The sequence below is a fragment of the Sciurus carolinensis genome, chromosome 11, assembly GCF_902686445.1.
Source record: "Sciurus carolinensis chromosome 11, mSciCar1.2, whole genome shotgun sequence".
Lineage (NCBI taxonomy): Eukaryota > Metazoa > Chordata > Mammalia > Rodentia > Sciuridae > Sciurus > Sciurus carolinensis.
Window position 1 is genome coordinate 132,367,739 of NC_062223.1, and position 22,716 is coordinate 132,390,454.

The following is a 22,716-nucleotide window of genomic DNA, read 5'->3' on the forward strand; positions in this document are numbered from 1 at the left end:
AATTTTGACCATCTCCTCTTTAGCCTATGAGAATTTTGACCATCTCCTCTTCCACCATACCCCTTGCCATGAGAGACACATGTAGCTTAGGGACTTGTATTTATTACCAGTTCAGACCTACAGCAATCTCCCACTGGAAACTTGCTGCCATAGACCACCTACCATTATACGGGCTTTAAATATCATATTTCCTCTTTCCAGGCCCACTTTTCCAACCAGGGTCAAGACCTATAAGGTGATCAAGGTCAACTACTCAACAAGGCAATCTGTGGAGAGGGGACTTCCAGAGAATATTTCAAATAGAGATACCCACAAGCCTTAATCATTGCTTTGTTGAATGAAAATGTGATGCCTAGAGTGGCTGCAGCCATCTGTGGCTCTCTAGGATCCTTACTAAGTAAAACTATAAATATTACTATTATGCACATCATCATCAATGTCATGTTTTATTACTTGGTGCTAAAAGCATCCTGTCTGATATGTAATGTTTTACTCCTAGCCATGGCCTGATTGGACCAGGAGTAGACATTCAACCCAAGCTGGGAAGTTAGATTTTATCTCCTCAGAATTTGAAAAGGGGACAGAAAAACACCACTCTGAGGAAACTTGCTTAAATTTAGAACCTGTGAACTCAGAAGATGTAGAACGGTCCTATTTTGCCTTGTGGGAACAGAGTAAACTATGAGGACAAAGAAGCATATGTGCAGGAAAAGGTGATAAAAAAGCACATGACCACATGGACAGAAGCAGACAACAGAGCAGCTGTCTGTATTCTTAAGAGGATCTAATAGTCCCTGTTTCCTCTCCTTTCAAAATTCAAATTTCTCCTCTTGAGTCCCATGGTCTTGGTAGCACCATCTACTTTGTTAGTTAAATAGTTTGCATTTTTGTAAATCTTAACAAAAACAGTAAGGCAAAAAAAAATTATGTTATACTCCAGACTAGCATACACAGATGAATAAGATATTTTCTCTCCCTTTCAGGAACACAGGGTCGTGAATGGGAGATGTGTAAATATTGTTGGAGAACTGAAAGGTTACCTTACAGGAAACTAGAAATGCTGGGGGTATGAAAAGAGGGCCATCCAGTTCATTCCCTGCACAGGCCAGTGAATAAGGAACACTAAGAAAGGTCAGACACAATCTTTCCAAAGAAGAGTACACAGCACTATCTTTGGTGGAATGAAAATCAGATTCACAGGTGAGTGTCTCAGCATTACTGATTCTGTGTATATGAAGTATGGACAGGACTTTGTCTTGTAAAGCATCTTCATAGTCCTTAGTCTTGGGAAGCCTGGAAACTATTGCGATAATAGTTTATCAGGAAAGATTATCAGAGAAGAAGGAATTATTTGAGAGATCCAAACACTGAGCAAACTCTGTCATATTGTAGACAGAGATTGGGAAGTAATTTCCAGGAAGAGTAAAAGCAAACTACAAATCAGTACAATAAAAATCATTTATTTCCATTTTGTCATGTTTGCAAATATGTAAATGTCTGATTGTGCCTACTTACACAATTGGGAGGAAGTTGAGGACAGAGAAAGATGCAACATACCTGCCTCTTGTCAAGCGAACAGTGCTAACATGCTCAGCTCAGCATCATAGAAGGGGCTTGAGACAACAGCATTGATATTCTATTCCTGCCCTCAAGAAACTAACACCTGATTGAAGGGGGAAAAAAAACTCTGTGTGGCGGGGTAGGGGTAATGAACAACTTGATTGCAGGCATTGGCTCAGCTATACTTGCACATGCTAGGAGATGGAACAGGTGCAATATGGTTAGAACTAGCTTGAGTAAATCAAAACCGCCTGCGATTCCTGATCCATGACCCTGTTCTCCAAAGAACTTCTTTTAACGTTTCATGGAAGGCAGATCTATTGAACACAAATCCCTTCAATTTCTGTCTGTCTGAGAAAGTCTTTATCCAGTTTGGTGATTCTTTTCTTGCAACAATTTAAATGTTTCACCCAACTCCTGTTTTGCTTCCATGGTTTACAAAGAGAAGGCCAATGTCATTTCTATTTCGCCCTCCTCTGTAGATGAAGTGTTTTCCCCTTTGGACTTCTTTCAAAAGTTTTTTTTTTTTTCCTTTACATTTGAATTTCTTCTGTTTGAATATAATATGCCTAGGTATAGATTTTTTTTTTTTTTTTCATTGATCCTTCTCAGTGTTCTCTGAGTTTCCTGGATCTGTGACTTGGTGTCAGATACTAATCTTGGGAATATTCTCAGACACTATTGTCACAAACATTTGTTTTTTTTCTCTTCTTTCTTTCTTTCTTTCTTTCTTTCAGAATCCTCAATACATGTTTGCTCTACCTTTAGAAATTATCTCATAGTTTCTGGCTTTTCTGTTCTTTTTTCATATATCTTTACTTCTCATTTTGGGTAGTTTCTATGGGTGTATCTTCAAGCTCACTAACTGTTTTATTGATTATGCCCAGTCCGAAAACAAGTCCATAAAAGACATTCTTCATTTCTGTAAACTTTTTAACTTCTAGAATCTCATTTTCATTCTCGTAATTTCCATCAGTGCTTATATTATCTCTCCGTGTTTGCATGTGATCCATTTTTCTCATTAGTGACCCTAGCATATATATCATAGTTATCATAGATCCCCAGCGTGATCATTTCAATAAATATGCCATATCTGAGTTTTGTTTTGATGTTTGTTCTGTCTCTTCAAATTATAGATTTGGTTTTGTTTTGCCATTTAGTTAGACAGGGAAAGAATTAACTCTTGCCCATATTGCCCATCCAGAGCATTTGAGTGTCCTAGAAAACACTGACTCCAATGATGAATTTTGGGTGACTTCTGACCATAATAAATCATGGTTTTGTGCATCTGCCTGTTTCCTGTTTTCAAGATGATGACTTGTAGCTGTGACCCAAATCTTCTGATGAATATAAGGAGAGTTGTTAATTTTCAGTTTGTTGATTTTTTTATTTTTATTGTTAAGAGAAGGGAAGTGCCAATGCCCAAGATCATTGCATGTCAAACCAGAAAGCAAAGTCTCCACTCATGACATGCTCGTATTCTTTACCACTCTCTCTTTCTTCCTCTGCTCCAGTCCCTCCTTACTCTCCCTAGAACATGCTGAGCACATGGTGGACATAGACCCTATGCCCCAGCCATTCCCTTTCATTGAACTACCTCTGCATGGCTCAGACATCAGCACGGCTCACTTTTGAATTTTGATCAAATTTCTTCTACAATATCACCTTATCAGACAGGTTGTTCTGTTGATCTTCATAGAAAAAATAGATATACCTGTCCCTTTTGTCTAATTCACTCTATTATTTTTCAGAGTGTACATTACTTTAAGATGAAAGCATATTTTAGTACAGTGATCTTTTTTCATGATCCTACTTTATGCCCTCGATTGTAGCTCTGTGCTGTTAGAGACTTGGTCTGTTTTACTCACCATTATAACCCTCATTCCTATTTCACTCCCTCGCATATCCTGTTTAATAAATATCTGTTAAATGAGTAAGTGGATAAACACATCTATCTCTCATGATCTACAAGAAGAATGGTCAATGTGAAAAAACACATAAAGACGCATATTGATATACTACTTCGCATTCACTAAAATGACAAAAAATTGAAAAGACTGACAAAGCCAAAAAAAAAAAAAAAAAAAAAAACCTGGGGAAGCAGTGAAACAGATGGAGCTCTCATAAATTATCTTGAGAAATTTATTTAGGTATGTAAATTGGTATAATAACTTCAAAAAATGTTCTGGAAGCTTTTATAAAGAGTGCTTAGCCCGTACTTATCATATGACCCAGTGATTCTAACTCCTAGGTATTTCCTAAGAAAAAGTAAAATAGATTTTGTTATAAACACATGTAATTAAAGATTGACTGTACCTTTATTTGAAATAGGCAAAAAGGAGAAACAATCCTAATGCCCATCAATAGGCAAATGGATAAATAATATGGTATATCTACAAAATGGAATACTACTGAGCAATCAAAACAGAACTACAAGCAATAGCATGCATGAATCTCAAATACATTATGCTTCAGAAAATAATTCAGATATAAAAAGTATGATATAGCATCATTTTATTTATATGTAATTCCAAAATAGAAAAAACTATTGGTTTGATGTTTATGATGTTACACACACACACACACACACACACAAAGATACCAGAGGACTGACTTCAAGGTAATGGAGGGAAATGTCAGCAAATTGGAAACTAGGAAAGTCTAAGCCCTCATTTCATTCATAGAAACACTGAATAAAGAAATAGAAATTGCCTTAAATAACTTTATATGAGAAACAGGAATATAGTTTCAAAGATTTAGAGCAAACAAGAAAATGTCCCTTAAAAAACAAACAAAAAAAAAAAGGCATCACTTCAAATAGCAATACATTTCAAGGTCTTTTTCATTCACCCTTACCCCACTTCTCCCTGATATAAGACAGTGTAGTTCATGGGGAGAAGCAACCTGACTCCTTGTTCTTTACATTAAACAGAACAGGAAGGATAGCATTTGCCACACTGTGACCAGTCTGCAGGCTACCTAAGGTTTTCATCTATGTGATGTCAAACTCAGAGTTCAAACCAAAAGCAGCCTGAATCTCAGGCAAGGGGAAACTATAATAGATGGCAGGCACAGCTACGAGAGCTACAATAGCCCATGGATATGCAGTTGCACGGAGCAGGATATTATTGCCAGGGGAATGCCAAAGTGCCAAAGAATCCTAACGACACATTGGGGTGAGATCCTTTGAGAAATTAAGGCATTTAAAAATAGTCATGTACACAGAATAATTGGGGAAAAATAACACATATACTGGCTCAGTAAAGACATAAGTCAAGAAAAAGCTGAAAAGAATCTTCATACAACACTGATTAGTGATGGTTTTCCTTTGCGTGGAGGGATTCTGCAAGGATATGGAGAGAGGGCTATTTTTTTCAGATGCCTAACTTTCAACAAGACATCGCAGGCAAACAAAGAAAAGGAAAACATGGTCTATTCAAAAGAACCAAGTAAATAGCCAAAATCATTCCTGAAGAAATATAGGCTTTGAACATACTTGAAAAACTTTTAAATAATTGTTTTATTTATGCCCCAAAAGCCAAAGGAAAACACACAAGAAGAACTAAAGGCAATAGGGAAAATAATATATGAACAAAATTAGAACCAACAAATACAACTTTTAAAAAATAAAAGGAATTTTGAAGTTAAGAACTATAATAACTGATTTAAAAAAATCACTAAAGATGTTCAACAGTACTCAAATAGACTAGAAAAATCATTAACTTAAATAACAGTCATTGTATAACACTGGATATGAACAGTGAAAAAAAAAAGAAAATAAAGCTGAGCCTTAGGGACTCATGGAACACCATCAAGCAGATACATATGCATTTGAAAGTTCCAGAAAGAAAAGAAATTTCAAAAAAGGGGAGAAGGCTTATTTGAAGAAATAACATTCAAAACTTCTCAAATTTGAGAAGAGAAATGCACATATAAATATAAGAAAATTAATGAACTCAAAGTAGTCTGATACCAAAGATAACAATATTGAGATACTGTACTATAATCAAACTGTCAAGAACCAAAGACAATGAACAAATCTTAAAAGCAACAAGAAATCAACTTATTAGGTACAATGGGCCTCAATAAGATCCTCAGTGAATTTTTCAGCAGAAACTTGCTAACCAGAGGCAGTGCACTTTATATTTAAATTGCTAAAAAGAAAACACAAACAAAACTGTCATTTAAGAATTCCATATTCAGTAAAAGTGGTCTTTTAAAATGAAGGAGAAAATTAAGACACTTTCAGATAAATAAAAGTGAGGAAATCATTACCACTAGAATTGCCCTTTGAGAAATTCTAAAAGGAATATTTCAAATTGAAATAAAAGCAAGTTAAAAAGGACTAGCATTTTTTTTTTGGTTTCTTTCTTTTAAAAAAAAAATATTTGTTTTTTTTTTTGTTTATACATGAAAATAGAATTCATTCTGACAAAATTATAAAAGTATGGAATATAATTTGTTCTAATTCTGTCCCCAATACTTCTTTTCCCTCCCTCTTCCTCTCCCTGTTCCCTTCTCTCTACTCTACTGATTTCTCTGCTATTTACTTATAGTTTGTTATTTTTTTTTTAATTAGTGTTCTTTGGATGTACCTGGTGAGATTCACTGCAATATATTCAGATTTGTAATAGGAATGTTAGGTCATATTCATTCCACTGTTTTCTCCTACCCTATTCCCTCCTCCCTTCCCTACATTCTCTGCCTCCTGCATGGATCTCTCTTCTATTCTTTTATTTTCCCCCTCCTCCTTATTTTGGATTAGCTTCAGCATATCAGAGACAACATTCAACCTTTGACTTATTGGAACAAGCTTATTTCACTTAGCACAACAGTCTCCAGATCCACCCATTTACTAGCAAATGTCATAAAGTTATCCTTCTTTATGACTGAGTAATATTCCACATTTTCATTTTCCATTCATCTGTTGAAGGGTACCCAAGTTGACTCCATAGTTGAAGACAGTGCCAAACATCTTGTGTTCATTATCAGGCAATCCTTCCTGCCACTGTCTGGTCTATTCTTTTGAATTAAAGGAGGTGATATTAACAATGCCTGAGATATAGCTTGTTTATTGAGTATTTACATTTTTACATGCTGTGCTTTTTAAATAAGTGCCATATACTTTTTTTAAAAAAACACATTTTTACAAAGTGAGGAAAAGCCTACCAGAATTAAACTTGGATTATAATTTTAATAGCCTTTAGTAATATTTATTAACAATTTGGTGCATGCTGTGGTGCCTGTCTATAATCCCAGTGACTTGGGAGGTTGAGGTAGGAGGATCACAAGTTTAAGAACAGCCTCAGCAACTTAGAGAGACCATATCTCAAAATAAAATAAAATGGGCAATTATGAAGAAGAAAAGTAACAATAAATTTTGGTGAGAATGTGAGGAAAAGGGTATATTGTTGATAGGACAACAAATTGGTACAACCACTCTGGAAACCAGTATGGAAATTCCTCAAAATCTAGAAATGGAACCACCATTTGACCCAGTTATTCCACTCCTTGGAATATATCCAAATGATATAGAATTAGCATATTACAGTGATATAGCCACATCAGTGTTGATAGCAGCACAATTCACAACAGCTAAGCTAAGGACCAGCATTTTTTAAAGTGACTGAATTTATTATTGTTTTAAAATAAATTGTTCTAAGCTGGGCACCGTGGCACATGCCAACAATACCCGCTACATAGAAGGCTGAGACAGGATAACAAGTTCAAAGCCAAACTGGTCAACTTAGACCCTCTCTCAAACTAAAATATTACAAAGAGCTACAGATGTTATTCAGTGGTTAGAGAATTGGCTTATCATGATCAAGGTCATATATTCAATCTCCAATACCATAAAAATAAATCAATTAATAAATAAAATAAAATGTGTAAGCCAGGAGGATATGCCACAAGGAAAATATCTATAGAGTCTACATACAAGAGGAAATGACAGAAAGTCAAAATGTGTCACTATGAAAACAAATCAACTAAGCACACAGAGAAACAGTAAGGGAAGAAATGAGAGTATGAAGCTATAAGATGTGCTGAAAAGAAATAAAAACTCACCATAATAAATTCTTTCTTACCATTAATTTCTTTAAATATAAATGAAATAAACTCCCCAAACAAAAGACATAGATTAGCAGAATTGATTTAACACTAGCAACGGAATCCAGCTACAAGCTATTAGAGACTTATATGAAATTGGTTGATACATAGGTTCAAAGGGAAAGGACGGTGAAGTATTTTCATACAGATTAAACAAGAGATTAGAGGTAGCTATACCAAAATGACAGATAGACTTTAAGAAACTCTTAGAAGACATAAGGTATAGTATATAATAATAAAAGGATCAATTCACCAAGAAGATATGATAACCATAAACATATATTTAATGAATATCAGAACATGTTATCATATGTAGTAAACATTGACAGAATTAAGGGGAAAAACAGCTCCTATAACAGCAGTAGGACACATTAATGATCCACTTTCAATAATGTGGACAGAACACAAAGATGAAATAGGAAATAAAGAACTCGATGTACACGTTTTCTCAATAACAAATTGAACTCTCTCAGACTAGATTCTACACTAAGCCACAAGTTTGGATAAACTTAGAGTGAAATTATACAAAGTATTTATTTCTGATAAGAGTGGAAAAAAATAAAATCTAAATCCACAGCAGAAGGAAAAGTGAATAATATAGAGATATGTGCAAATTAAATAGCAAGCACATTCTTAACCAATGGATATGGGGGGACAAAAAAATTTGAGTATCTGGAGAAAAATGAAAATGAATAGCAGTTATGAAATGCAGCGAAGGCAATGCTAAAAGAGAAATTTATAGCTTAAACACATATTACAAAAGAGAAAAGAGTCTCAAATCAAGAACTTAACTTTAAATCTTAAAGAATTAGAAAAAGAGGCTGGGGATACAGTTCAGTTGGTAGAGTACTTGCCTTGCAAGCACAACGCCCTGGGTTCAATCCCTACCACCACAAAAAAAAAAAAAAAAAAAAAAAAAAAAAAAAGGAAAGACAGAAAAAAATTAGAAAAAGAACAAACTAACATAACATTAACAAGAAAGATATATAGATATCGATACATGGTGAAGGTAAAGATAAAAATATATAAAAAATAGAGAAAATCAACAAAACCACATCTGTTCTTTGAACACATTAACAAAACTGAAAAGTTTTTGGCTAGATTTACTAAGAAAAAAGATTACAATAACTAAACTCAGAAATTAAACAGGGGACATGGAACTATTAGAACAAAAGCTATAGTAACAAAAAGGATAATAAGTATTATGAGCGATGTGTGCAATGAATTGAATAACTTAGAGGAAATTGAAATGTTCCTAAAGAATTCATCAGACCAAGAATGACTCATAAAGAAATAGAAAATCTGAACAAATCTATGATTAGAAAGGAGATCTAATCACTAATCAAAGGATTAGACAAAGGGGAATGAAGAGAAGTGATGGAGATGCGAATAAGAAAGACAGTAGAATGAATCAGACACAACTTTCCTGTGTTCATATATGAATACACGACCAGTGTACTACATATCATGTTCAACCACAAGAATGGGATCCTTATTAGAATAAGTTAAAATCCACATATGTATACAATGTCAAAATACACTCTACAATCAGGTATATCTAAAAAGAACTAATGAGGGGGGGAAAAAAACCTCCTAATCAAAAAAGAAAAAGAAAAAAAAAAAAAAGAAATGAAAGAAAAGCCCAGGACCAGACGAATTCATTGATCAGTTCTACCAATTATTTATAGAAGAGTGATAGTTCACTTCAGATTCTTCCAAAAATATGAAGAGTAGTGAACACTTCCAAATTCATTCTGTGAACAACATCTCCCTGTTAAAAATCAAGTAAAGACACCTTGAGAAAAGAATGGTAAAATCTATCATCACCTCTCATGAATATTGCTACAAAACTCCCCCACAAAATACCAGCAAACTGCATTTAACAGCATATTAAAAGGATTATATGCTACCACCAAGTGAAATTTATTCCTGCAATGCAAAGATGGTAAATCTATGAAAATCAATATGCTACATTAATAGGTTGAAGAGAAAAACAAACAATAAAATAAACACATGATCATCCCAATTGTTGCAGAAAAGAAGAGGCACTAGAAAAGTTCACCACATGAGAAAGTTTGAACACACACACACACACACACACACACACACACACATTATTTTCAACACAGTAGAAATAGAAGGAAACTACCACAGTCTATTTAAGGTTATATATGAAAATTCCACAGTTAACAACTCAATGTTGAAAAACACAAAAGCTTTTCCTCCAAAATCAGAAAAAAGACAAGATGCCTGCTTATGCCACTTCTAATCAACATAGTTTTAGAAGTTTCAGAGAAGCAGTTAGGCTACACAAAGATGATAAAGGCATCTGAATGAGAAAGGAAAAGGGAACTTATCTGTCGACTGATGACATGATTTTATGTTTAGAAAACTCTAGATTCCAAAAAATGTATAACTTAAGAGTTCTAATAATTAATTTAGTAACGTTACAGGATACATAATCAGCACACAAAATTCAGTTCCTTTCTATAAACTAAAAATGAACAATCCAAAAACAAAATTAAGACAATTCCATTTTTGACAGCACCAAAATGAGTAAAATAGGAGTAAACTTAAATAAGAAGGTGAAAGATTTTCATGCTTAAAACAAATTAAAAAAATGCTGCTGAAAATTTGAAGAAGACAAAAATAAATGGAAAGACATCCCAGGTTTGTGGCTTGATGGGCTAAATACAGCCAAGATGTCAGTGCTCACAAAGTGATCTATAGATTCAATGCAATTCCCATCAAAAGTCCAATGGTGGGGCTAGGGATATAGCTCAGTCAGTAGAGTGCTTGCCTTGCAAGCACAAGACCCTGGGTTCAATCCCCAGCACCGCAAAAAAAAAAAAAAAAAAAAGTCCAATGGTTTCTTTTTTTTCAGAAATAGAAAAATCTACCCTAAAATTCATGTGAAATATCAAGAGACCACAAAACAATCTTGAAAAAGAAGAACAAAATTGGAGGTCTCACACTTGCTGATTTAAAAACTTATTACAAAGCTATAGAAATCAAAATAGTATTGTCCTGGCATAAAGACAGATTAATAGACTCATACATAGAAATAACCCTTTGTTCAAATGATTTTCAACAAAGGTATCAAAATCATTCAATGAAGAGAGGACTGTCTTTTCAAAAAATTGTGCTGAGGAAATTGAATATCCATAAGCAGAAGGATGAAGTTGTGCTCATAAAAATTAACTCAAATGCATCAGACTTAATCATAAGACCTAAAACTTCAAAACTCAAAAGAAAACAGGGGAAAGTTTCATGACATTCATTTGACAGTGATTTCCTGAATATGATATCAAAAACATAGGCGGGCTGGGGAGATAGCTCAGCTGGGTAGAGTGCTTGCCTCGCAAGCACAAGGCCCTGAGTTTGATCCCCAGTACCACAAAAACAAACAAACAAACAAACAAAAAAACATAGGCACCCAAATGGGAGGGGGGTGGGAAAACTACAGCAAAAAATGAAAACTATCACATATTTGAAATAATATCTACACAGAGAAAAAGCAGTCTGCAGAATGGGAGGAAATAGTTGTAAGTCATGCATGTCCAACAAAATGTTTACTATCTAGAAGTCAAAAACCTCAACTCAACAACAAAGAAGCAGGGGGAATCAACTAGAACAGGCATCTCTCCAAAGAGGATACACAAAGGTCAATAAGTATATCAACATCATTCATCATCAAGGAAATGCAAATCAAAATTACAATGAGATACCAATTCATACCTATTACAAGTGCTATTTAAAAAATTATAAATGAAAATAGAAAATGAGAAGTGTCAGCCAGGGTATGCAGACACTGGAACCCTTGTGCTCAGCTAGTAGGAATGAAAAGCAGTGCAGTCACCATAAAAAAAAATATATATATGGTAGCTCCCCAAATAAATATACAGAAAATTACCATATGATCCAACAATTCTACGATGAGACATAAACAAAAAAATATTGAAAGCAAGGACTCAAAATATTTCTACATTCATGATCAAGGCAACATTATTCACAACAGTGAGTGCAGCACAAGTGTCCATCAGAGGGTGGACAAATGAAGTACAGACAATGATTTGGTCTTAAGGAAGGAAATTTGACACATGCTTCCACAGGACTGGACCTTGGAGACATTATGATAAGTTAAGCCAGTCGCAAAAGGACATATTTTATATGGCACCGCATGTCTGAAGTGTAGTCAAAATCATAGACACTGAAAAGGTAATGGTGGTGCCAAGAGCTGCAGGGAGGGAAGACTGGTTGGTTATTACCTAATGGATATAGAATTTCAGTTTGTAAAGATGAAATAAGTTCTGTGGATGGATGGTGATGATGGCTACACAGCAATATGAATGTACTTAATGCCACTGAAATGCACATTTCAAATTGACTAAAATGATAAAATTTATGTTAAGTATATTTTGCCACAATAAAAAAGAAGGCATGAAGAGACCTTTGGTGTGATAAAAATGCTCTCTACCTTGTGGGGTGGTAGTTACATGAATGAATATATGCGTTCAAACTTATTGACATGAACACTTTATTTGGGTATATTGTATTTAGAGCAGATTTGCTCCCTTCCTCTATTTTTCTCCCTGCTTTTGCCTCCCCATTTCCTAATCTGTGGGCTCTGTATTCTGCCAACATATTCACTAGATGTGAATGTTTAGAAAAGACAGTCTGAAATTAATTCAACTTTAAAATGTCCACACTGTCTAGGGTAGTGCTTGGCATATAGTGGGCACTACATAAATGTTGCTTGTTTAAACTGTACATTCAAGAAAATCAGTCAAATTCTCCTATTCAAACAAATAACAGTTTGAAAATATTTTTAAAATCTCATATGTACTGAACATATAAACTATTTTTCTTGTCATTATTCCCTAAACAATATGGCATAACAATTTTTTACATAGTATTTACATTTTGTAGGTGTTATATGTGATCTAAAGATCATTTAAACTATATGGAATAATATGTGTAGTTTACATGCAAATACTATTGCATTTCATAGAGGAGACCTAAGCATTTGCAGATTTTGGTATCCACAGGGGTTCCTAGAACCAGTTCTCCATGAATACTGAAGAATGACTATAACTTACTTTTCTTTTTTTTAATAGCTACTGTTTACTGCAAACTTACTACAATATTAGACTTTAAGCTCTTTGCAAATTCAATGCCAATTTCTTGTACCCAATGACTCAGTGTGGTGGGTATATAGTCCCGGTCTTTTTAATCAGGAAATTGAAGCTTAGAGAAATGGAGTCACTTGTCCAACCACATGCAGCTATTACTTAAGTAGTAGATTTGGGATTTGAAATGAGTCTTTTCGACTGTACAGTTGCTGTTCTTAACCTCTTGAGAGAGGTTATACTTTATCTTATATTTCGCTAAGCACCCATTGACTTGCCAATTGTAAAACAGCATATAATCAAGAGCATTCTGTAAACTGTTTGCACGGCACAGGTGCAATGGGAAGCATGCTTCTGAGGCATGTTCAGTGCGTGCTTGTTACAGAAGCTGCGGCAATTTAGATAGCCAAGGAAATGGGTCCATAAATCCCTTCATCCCAAGATGCCTCTGAAATGTTACAAGATTACTCACATTGGCCTTTCTCTCCTCTAAAGTTTGCAGATACACTTCCAGAATGTGCCATCCTCTATTATGGAAACGTAGAGAAAAGGAAGGAGCAAACCTCCCTGGCATCTGCTCAGCATCTCCTGCCAGTGGCTTTAAGAATATTGTGAAATTCATAAGAACTGCAATTCTAACAAGCAGGAGACAGGACAAGTTATATACCAACCATCTAGAGAGAGATCATTATCTCAACCAGAATTCAAATGCCAGAATCTCTAGATGTAATTTCAGTGACTTCCCAATTACTTCAGAAAACGTGAAAATATCTCCATTAGAGTAGATAGCTCAGATGTCAGTGTGTTTATTAATGTGAGTGCACCAGTGTGTCTGTGTGAAAAGGAGGAGAAACTAGAAAATAAAGAAGTAAAGAAGTTAATACTTCTTTTTAAAAAGCTTGGAATGCCTACTATGCATCAGGTATTATATTAGACATGGGAGACCCAGAGATATAATGCATTTACTGCATGGGAGAAATAATGGAAATGACAATGGGAATAGGAATATCTCTAGAGACAGTATAAAAAGCACAGGAGAGCACAAATTTGAGTACTCTAATTCTCTCCTCTTATATAAGGTGCCTTACAGCCAATATCTCAGTGTGAGCATGGCCACTCTGATAAAACACCTGACTGATTCAATTCCCTGTATATGCAGATAGTGGCTCCTTTTATCCCCCTGGGAAGTTCCAATCAGCCTTACAGTGAGCAAGAAGGTTTATGTCAGGATGGCATCAATGGGTGATCAAGGGAGACAAACAACTGATACAGCAAGCCATATATCTGAGAATGAACTATGTAATTGCAAAGAAGCATGGCAGAAAGGAGCAAGCATGATTTGTCCTTGACCTCTGGTGAAGTGGTCTGCAAAATAAACAAATTGGATTGGCTGACTAACAGTAAGCATCCAAAAGTCCCTTAGCCACTGGGCTTGGACAAGTGGGGTCAAAGGCAAGTCTAGTCCCTCAGAGGGGAGGTCCTAGCAGGACAAGCCAGGATGCCTAATCCCCCAGGACCTGGGATAGCTTCAACATACATTACCAAGACATGGATTAGGACTCAGTGACAAGAAGAGGATTTTACAACTGTGGGTAATTTGGAAACTGAGTTTCAGAAAGAGCGAGTCTAGCAGGGAGCAGGAACTTCCTCTTCAAATTTCTCTTGCCTCTGCTGGCTCTGCAGGTACTGGACACCAACAAGTGTGTGGCCCTCTGTCCTGGATACCAGAACCTTGGCAGGTGGCTCAGGGTGATTCTTATTGTCCCACTCTCTTTCCTCCACCTTTTCTCTACCTTTGACTATTCAATAACGCCAACACAAGCTTTTTGTCCCTTATATGTATACAAATTCCCCTGCTCCTTAGTTCCTTTATCTTTCTTCAATTCTGAGCTGATACCTCCAGAAAATTTCTCTCCTCTTCTCTCCTCGTGTCTTTACATTTTTTATCTTTCATTTCCTTTGTCTTTCTTTCCTTCTTTGTTAATGTTTATCAAAACATCTCCAACCATCAAACAAATATACTGTGACACATGTGGGCATGGATTCAATACAGTGAAAACTATGCATCTGAAAATTAAATTTGGCTCAAATAGAAAGAATACTACAAACTCCCAAAGTTTCTGAAAGTATTCATAAATATCTTTGAGAAAATGTTTCCATATTATCTTCCTCTAATTACTCCTACTTTTCTTCAGCATCAGTACTCAAATAAATAGAAAATTATCATATTCATTTTTTTCTCTTTTGTGTAATTACTTCTACAACAACATTATTTTGTATTATTCTTCATGGCGAGTATATAGCATTTGGTGTAATTGTGAGTTAAATCATCTTCTGTGGACAAGCCAGAAAACTTAAGAACCACTTATAACATTCTTTTTCCCAATGTGTAATGGAAACTTGGTTATTCGAGATACTATAAATCTTCAGACTTGCTGAAAATGTTTAATATTCAAAACCAATTTTTAAAACTTTATTGATCAGCACTTTTATGGGAAGCCAGGTCAAGTCCTTCAGCATCTCTTCGATTAAGGAAAATGTACCGTTTCCAGGGAAAAGGATGTTAATACAGGTCACATGATTTTCTCCAGAGTATGAATCAGCAGCAAGGTGAGGACAGGACCTATGGGTATTTTCATAGCCTTAATGGATTAAATTAAAATGTGAATATAAAAATGGATTACAGAATGAAATGTTTTAGGGTTTAAAGAAACTACTTCTCTTTATTCTATACTTGGGATCATTCATTTCTTCACAACTTTCAATGGTGGGTTCTTCCAAAAAAAATTAACTGATTAGATCACTTTGTTTTAGTTCACAGGTCCTTTGAGTTACTGTGTATGCAGTAGGAGGTAACTAACTGGATAGTATGACATTTAGGATATGCTCACAACCAAGAATACCAATGACTTCCTCTTTGGTGTGCTGGACCCTCTGGTGGTCATCATTTTGGGCAGTGTCCCAACACATTATTTCTAGCTCCAGAAGGTGGATCAACATTTACTCAAGTGCAGATGAGGGAAAGGAGACCCTAAACATCAAACAGAAGACAATTAAAACACTCAGCTTCAGTGCAGATTTCCTGGACTTCAATTCAATATGTATCCAGGGAAAAGAAAGAAGGCTTTTCTTTTTTTCTGTTTAGAGCATATGGAAACCTTCTCTGGTCTCTATATCTGGGAGGGCAGGGTGGAGTATGTAATTGAAAAGAATCAGAAAGGTCTTCTAGTAGGCAAATCTGAACTCCATCACATAATAACCATATGACCAAAGGCAAGTGTCTTAAATTCTCCAAACCTCAATTTCCTAGGCCATTTATTTTGATTGTAATATCTTGAAAGTTACATGAAATGATAGGTCATTTATATGGCATATGACACACATTAAAGATAATAGGGGTTTTTTATTTGTTTTAAAAGCACCCCACTTCCACTTTAGGGTCCCTGCAAATTTTATTAAAGGGCCTATGGTCTTATCCTACAGGGAGAGTAATGCAAGTGTCAAACCTTTCCTTTCTTCACCTTCTCTACCAGAAAATGAAGTACAGGTCTAGGCAGGGCAAGTGCTGAGTAGACTAGACACTGGAGCTTCAATTTTCACTTAAAAAAATACACCTTACAGGGTATCAGATTTACTAAGCAGGTGTTATTATTGGGAGATGGGAGAGGACTGAGAATGAACCAGGATGAAAAGAACTCAGCCTTTTCCCCAACATCCAATCCATGCAAACCATAGCTCTGATTTCCTTAAATACAATATTGGCAAAAGCATCTTCCTGTGGGGCAAACAAAACACAAACAAATTTGGAGTAGTCTGGGGCTGTCCTGTCTGTGTTTAAAAAAATAAAATCAAGAAAGGCCAACGCTTGATTCCTACATTAATAGGTAACACAAATGACTACAGATATCTTGGATGTAATTCCTTCTTCTCATCTCATGACTATGAAGACGGCTCCCTGTTAATAAAAGCAATTTTAAAGGTTCTCCCCTGGGAAGGTCAAATAAAAGCTACTTGATCTTCCTCTCTGAAGCATCTCACTTCTGGATCCCATCAGATCTGTAACACACTGAGGATCCCCCACAGCTAGCCACAGTAAGCACAGTAAGAAGAAGCCATGGGCAGAGTCCTTAATATAAGTTGGAAGGAAGGGAAGTGGAATGACAGAATTAAACTGAACCCAAGGGCCAGATTTACGAAAAGAGGCCAAATAATTACCAAAGGGCTTAGATAAGAATTGCTGGGTTTTTCCACAATGGTTCAAGAAGTCTAGGGGCCTACATTGTTAACGCTTTAAAACAGCTTCTCCCATTACCTTTTTTGAACTGTGGGCATGTCAGGTATGTGTTTGGGGAAGGAGACACATCCCTACTAATCAGGGATGTTAGAGTGTCACAGACTCAAACCAGTTCTGCTCATCCTGGCCTGGGGGATCCTGCAGCTATGTCCCAATGTGGGACACACTAATTCCTCAGGCAGGATTACAGTTTTCCTTGCTCAGTGCATCTTGTTTTCTCTATGACAAGGCATATCTCTGCAGAAACATGACAGCCTCCTCTTCTAGTGTTACCCTACTGCTGCTAAGAAGATTCCTCTTAACTCTGCCACCCTGCTTATTGTCCTGCCTTTAGGGATATTGAAGACTTCTGTGTAGTTTAAGATCAGATTGCAACCACTGGTGGACTCAACTATCCCCTCCGACAAGTAATCTGAGTAGGAGCCAAAATCTCTCAGGCCTCAGATCCCTGAGTGCTGTGCCCAAATGCCCCAGCATCATATTTTAAAGAGAATGAAACTCCTTAGATATATGCAGTTCATTGATGTAGAGGTAATACTATGTTAAAAGAGGATGGGTTTCATTAAAATGGCTTAAAAAGTCCCAGAAATACTTACTATTTTTAATCCCTAGTACCCAGTACAATATCTACACTCAACACATAAGACATAAGATGCAGAAGCTCTTAATGTAAAAGTGTCCACACATGAAGAAATCATAGGTCCACGATGTGTCTTTGTTAGAAGAGAGATGTAGCAACTGTGGCTAGAACTCAGATGAGGGTAATTTTTGACAAAAAGCAGGAAGCTGAGTGGAACTAGGAAGAAACTAACACATTTTAAAGGTGTGTGTATGTAAATGAAGTGGGGAGAGGGTAGAGCAGATGAAACTAAGAAAAAATGAGAATATCAATTGTTACTGAGGAGTTCTATTGAATACTAGTAACAACTAACACACATAGTCAGCCTTCTGAATGCATGGATTACATCAGCAGATATGCAAAACTGCAGTTCAAAATATCTTTCAAATTTCTTATTGCATCTATACTGAACAGGTACAGATGTTTACTTGGCATTATTGCCTAAACAATACCGTTTAACAACTATTTACATAGCACTTACGTTGTATTAGGTATTATAAGTAATCTAGAGATGATTTAAAGTTTTGGAAAGATGTGTTTAGGTTATATGAGATGTGATCACCTGTGGATTTTGGTATCCATGAGGTCCTGGAACGAATCTCCTGTGGATACCAAGGGATGTATTGTTGCTCTAAAACTAACAGAACAACACCATATACTTTGTCTCACCTGACATCACAGGCCTAGTGGATATCATTCCTTTCAGTATACAATTGAACTGAAGTGCTCAAGGCCATGTAATTTGTGAGAGGTAGAATAAGAATCAAACTGAAGCATCCAGGCCCTGAGCCCAGCATTATCTAGAGTACTAATGTAGCCATGAGGTGATTGCATGCACAGAAGGGACACTTCAGTGGGCAGCAGAGAGAAGGGAAAGACCCTGGGCACCAACCTTGCTCAGATGTTTTAGGGCAGAAAGGCTTTAGAACAGTAGTTATCAACTCTGCTCCAAACTGGAAATAGTAGACAAGATACATTAAATACCCATATCCATGCCAAACTCCAGATATGCTGATTTCTTTGGTCTGTGAGTTTAGCATTAGATTTTTATTTATTTTTTTATTTTGGATTGTTTGCTTTGTTTGGGATTGAATCCAGTGCCTCACATACTCTAAGCATTCTCTCTACAACTGAGCTACATCCCCAACTCCAAGTGGAAATTTTAGAAAAGTATTCTGGGTAACATCAAGGAGCAAACCAGATTAGCATCATTAAGTAAGAGGTCCCTTCTGAACCTGAATCTGCTTGTGAGTCGTTTTATGTCTCCATCTTCCCAGCTCAAGAGCAAAGACTTTGCACTTGCCCAGTCCTTATTCAGCTTAGGCACCTTAAAACAGTGAAACTCAAAAGTCACGCACACATGTTTTGAATAAGCTACTGGTTGCTCTGAATTTCCAAATTCAGGCCACAGGACAAAGTGCTGATCACAAGTGCAAAATACAGAAAAACACCCAGGTGAAAGACAAAATGATGTTCTCAGGAACTGCACTGCCCCAGTTGCTTTGGCAAAATCCCACTACTGAGATTATTCCTTGGCAGTTGTTAAACTTCACCTACTTGTTCTGAATGGATTAGTTCAGAACTCCAAGTGAAAATGTTGGGACAGGGTAGAAATGAGCTTTTAAGCATAATCCCAGATCAGCAAGCCTGGATTAGCCTAATTGTTTATCCTATTTTGAAAAATAAAAAATAAAAACAGAAACAACAGAACAAATCATCATGTTGGTGGAAACTTTTCCCATTGAGTAAAACATGTATAAGCAATGACTAAAACCAATATTTTAGGGCATTGCTCAAAATGTCTATGTATTCAGATAATGTGTACTAACAGAGAAACCAAAGTAAATTTAGGGGTATCAGAGGTTCATGAAGAAGGTTCAATTGATGGGCATCTGTGTGTCAGATGCCAGCTAACAAGTTTAGGATGCTAGACTCCTTTCCTGATGTAGGCATTGATTCAGAGAGAAGACTCCTAGATATTTGTCATATCTAATCTAACAGAAAGGCACAGAACATTTTTAACCCAACAGCAGATAATTGTAATGAAATGATTCTGGCCAAGAGGGCCCATTTGTAATAATGAATTCAAATCAGATTCATAGAAGCTATAATTCAACCATAGTGAATAGCACCTTCATTTTCCATATCATCTCTCTTCCAAAAAGGCAAAATAACTCAATATTTGAATAATTATTTTTACTTTTCAAGTAGCCTTATGAAGTAGTTATGAAGAAGATAATATTGCCTCACTTACATAAAATGAGTTTCAAAACTTCACTGTCGTCTTTGGCACATTGCTTCCTAATGTCCCTCAGTGCAATCAAAGACCTGTCACAACAAAACTGATATCCCCAAAGGAAAGAAATCATTCATCTCTAAGCTGTACCATTTTTCACTGGAGAATTTGAAGATGGACCCAGGTTTCTTGATTCCTTTGCTTTTCCTGCTAGGACTTCACGTTTTATCTGACTTCATTCAACATTTAGAAACAGACTGGAGATAATTTGATCCAGGACAGTCACATTTAAAAAGACTTTCTGTGGCTGATAGGCATAGGCATCATTTAATTTTTTTTAGCACATTCTGAATATTTAATGCATTTGGAACACTGAATTCCCAAGCAATGAATTCCCAATGAACACATTTAAGGAAACCATAGAGTGACCAGAGAATTACAAAGCTGGGTATGTAGCATTTGTCTAACATTTGTGAGACCCTGGGTTTGATCCCCAGCATGACATAAAATAAATACATATACAAACATAGTTTAAAAGCAAAAACACCATCAAATAAAACATGGTACATTTATCTGGGGTTGAGGAAAACCATGGATTTTCAATGACTATAAACATGGACTCTCCCTCCAAGTACTGACAGATAAGTTTTTTGTTAAGATTAGAATGTGCCCGTTTCCCTCCAAAGCACAAGTGTCTTAAACAAAAGACTGAAATACAGAAATTTGCAGGCGATGTTTATGTTCTTTGAAGAAACATTGTTATCACAGTGAAATTAAAATCTTTAAAAATAAGGGAATAATAAGAATTGAGTGATAAAAGAAAGAAGAAAATGAATATCAGGCAAAGGCATGCCACGTAGAAGCACTCAATAATATAAAGGAAGAGAGCAATGAAAGAGAAGATTACATAAGCTAAAATTTAGAGGATATAAAGAGATTAAAATGTGAAACAATGTGCTAGATTTCTCCTTCCAGGGGTAAAATGCACAGAAAAGAGACAAAATCAACATAGGATATGTGCTTATTTTTTAAAAAAGCAACAACACAAAATCAGGTAACAGATAACGGTTGTATTTGAGCATATAAGTTTTTTTCCCCACAAAGCACAAAAATCAAGTATTCAGCTTTTCCTTTTTTTATTCCCATCCCCATTACCAAGCCCAGCTGCTAAACATTAGAATTGAAGATCATGAAAACAGGCCACTAGCTAATAAAAAATGATAGAGCTAAGCTGGCCCTCTGCTGGTGAAATTGTTTTACTGCATCAGAGAAAGCAGAAAGCTCAAGTTTTAAGTTTTCTGCTGTAATTCTGAGGGGCAGGGAGGATAGGGGGTTTAGGAAAGTTCAACATCAAGTCCCTATTCAGTTCTGGACCTCTTTGCCTTCTGTGGAAGGTACATGCCAACGCCCCATTCAGACTACTAATATTTGCCCAAATTTCCTCCATTAACAGCATTGTTGCTGTGTGCAACTCAGATCTTTAAAACAATTGGTCCACTGGAAATGTACATCCCACAAGTCATTTCCCAGGGGTCAGACTCAGGGGTCTTATTTGAAGCAATGAAATAGGTATAGTACACTCTTGCCTGGGACAGGTTAAGTGCCAGGAGGACTTGTTTTTCCTGCTGTATGGGAAAGACATCTCTGTCCTCTTTTCTTATCTGTCTTTCTTGGGTCTCCAAGCACCAGCAGACAGGGATCTGAAACTAGTACTCTAGCTCAAAAGATGATTTAGGTAAGAGTCACACAAAGTTGCAAACTTGATAATTGGGTTGAAGAAAAGAATGCCAGTGTCCCAGAGGCATTCATTCTTTCCCTAGGGAGAGGCTTGTCTCTACACAGGGAGGGTTCCACCAGGACAGCCAAAGAAAGATCAGGAAGGAAAACCCACCCTCATTTTCTTCTTGCAGAAGCTAGACATTTTGCCTGCAGAATCTGGGTCAGAATGTTTTATTTTCACCATAACCATCAAAGTCACAGGCAGGGCAAATGCATTCACCCTGTGTACATCGGGAGGCATAGTTAAGCTGGGACGTCCCTGAATCTGTCTCCTAGGACCAGAACTGCCTCATTAAAGGGATAAAAGATGATATCTGCTGAGCTGGTGGAAAGTGGTGGCTGCATTTTTATTAAAGTCTCTGCTGCAGCAGGCCTAGTCCCCAAAGGTTCATATTCCAAGAATCTCCACCCCTCTGCCTGGAGCGTGTAAGTGATTCTCTGTAACTCATTAAGGTAAAACAAAAAGCTTCCCTATTGTGCTTCTCACACAGGAGTGATGTCGTTGCATAAAAGCTACATGTTTCCTCTCCTTCGCCCCAGCTGGAAAAAAATAAAATGGCCCTCATAATTTATCACAGGGGCCCCAGGTGCATCACACAAGGTTGGCATGAGTGGCTGCATCTTCAGCAAACTCTTAACAGGCCATGGCCTGACACTGGTAATTCCAGAGTCTTCGATTGTTAAGAATCTCTCTGAAAGGGACTACTAGTCTAGCCATTCTGAGGATGATCCCACTTCATCACATACTTCCTGGTTTGGGAGAGAGCATCCAAGGGACTGAGGCTAAGCACCCAGTATTTCAATTCCAATGCACACATCTCCTCATCTTGATATGCACACAAAAGTGAATCTAGCCACTTCATGACCCCATGTATACATGGAGTCCCAAATGCAGACTTCGGAGTTCACCGGCACCATAACAGACCAGAAAAGCCAGACCAAATGACAAATCTGTCCAAAGAACTGGAATCATCAACCACAGGACACAAGT

General features: G+C 36.5%; 1 protein-coding gene across 6 annotated transcripts in view; it reads right to left on the reverse strand.

The window, feature by feature from the left end:
- The window catches only part of Opcml (opioid binding protein/cell adhesion molecule like), a 1,105,437-nt gene that overhangs the window by 488,940 nt on the left and 593,781 nt on the right, over positions 1-22,716 (reverse strand). The window lies entirely within an intron of this gene.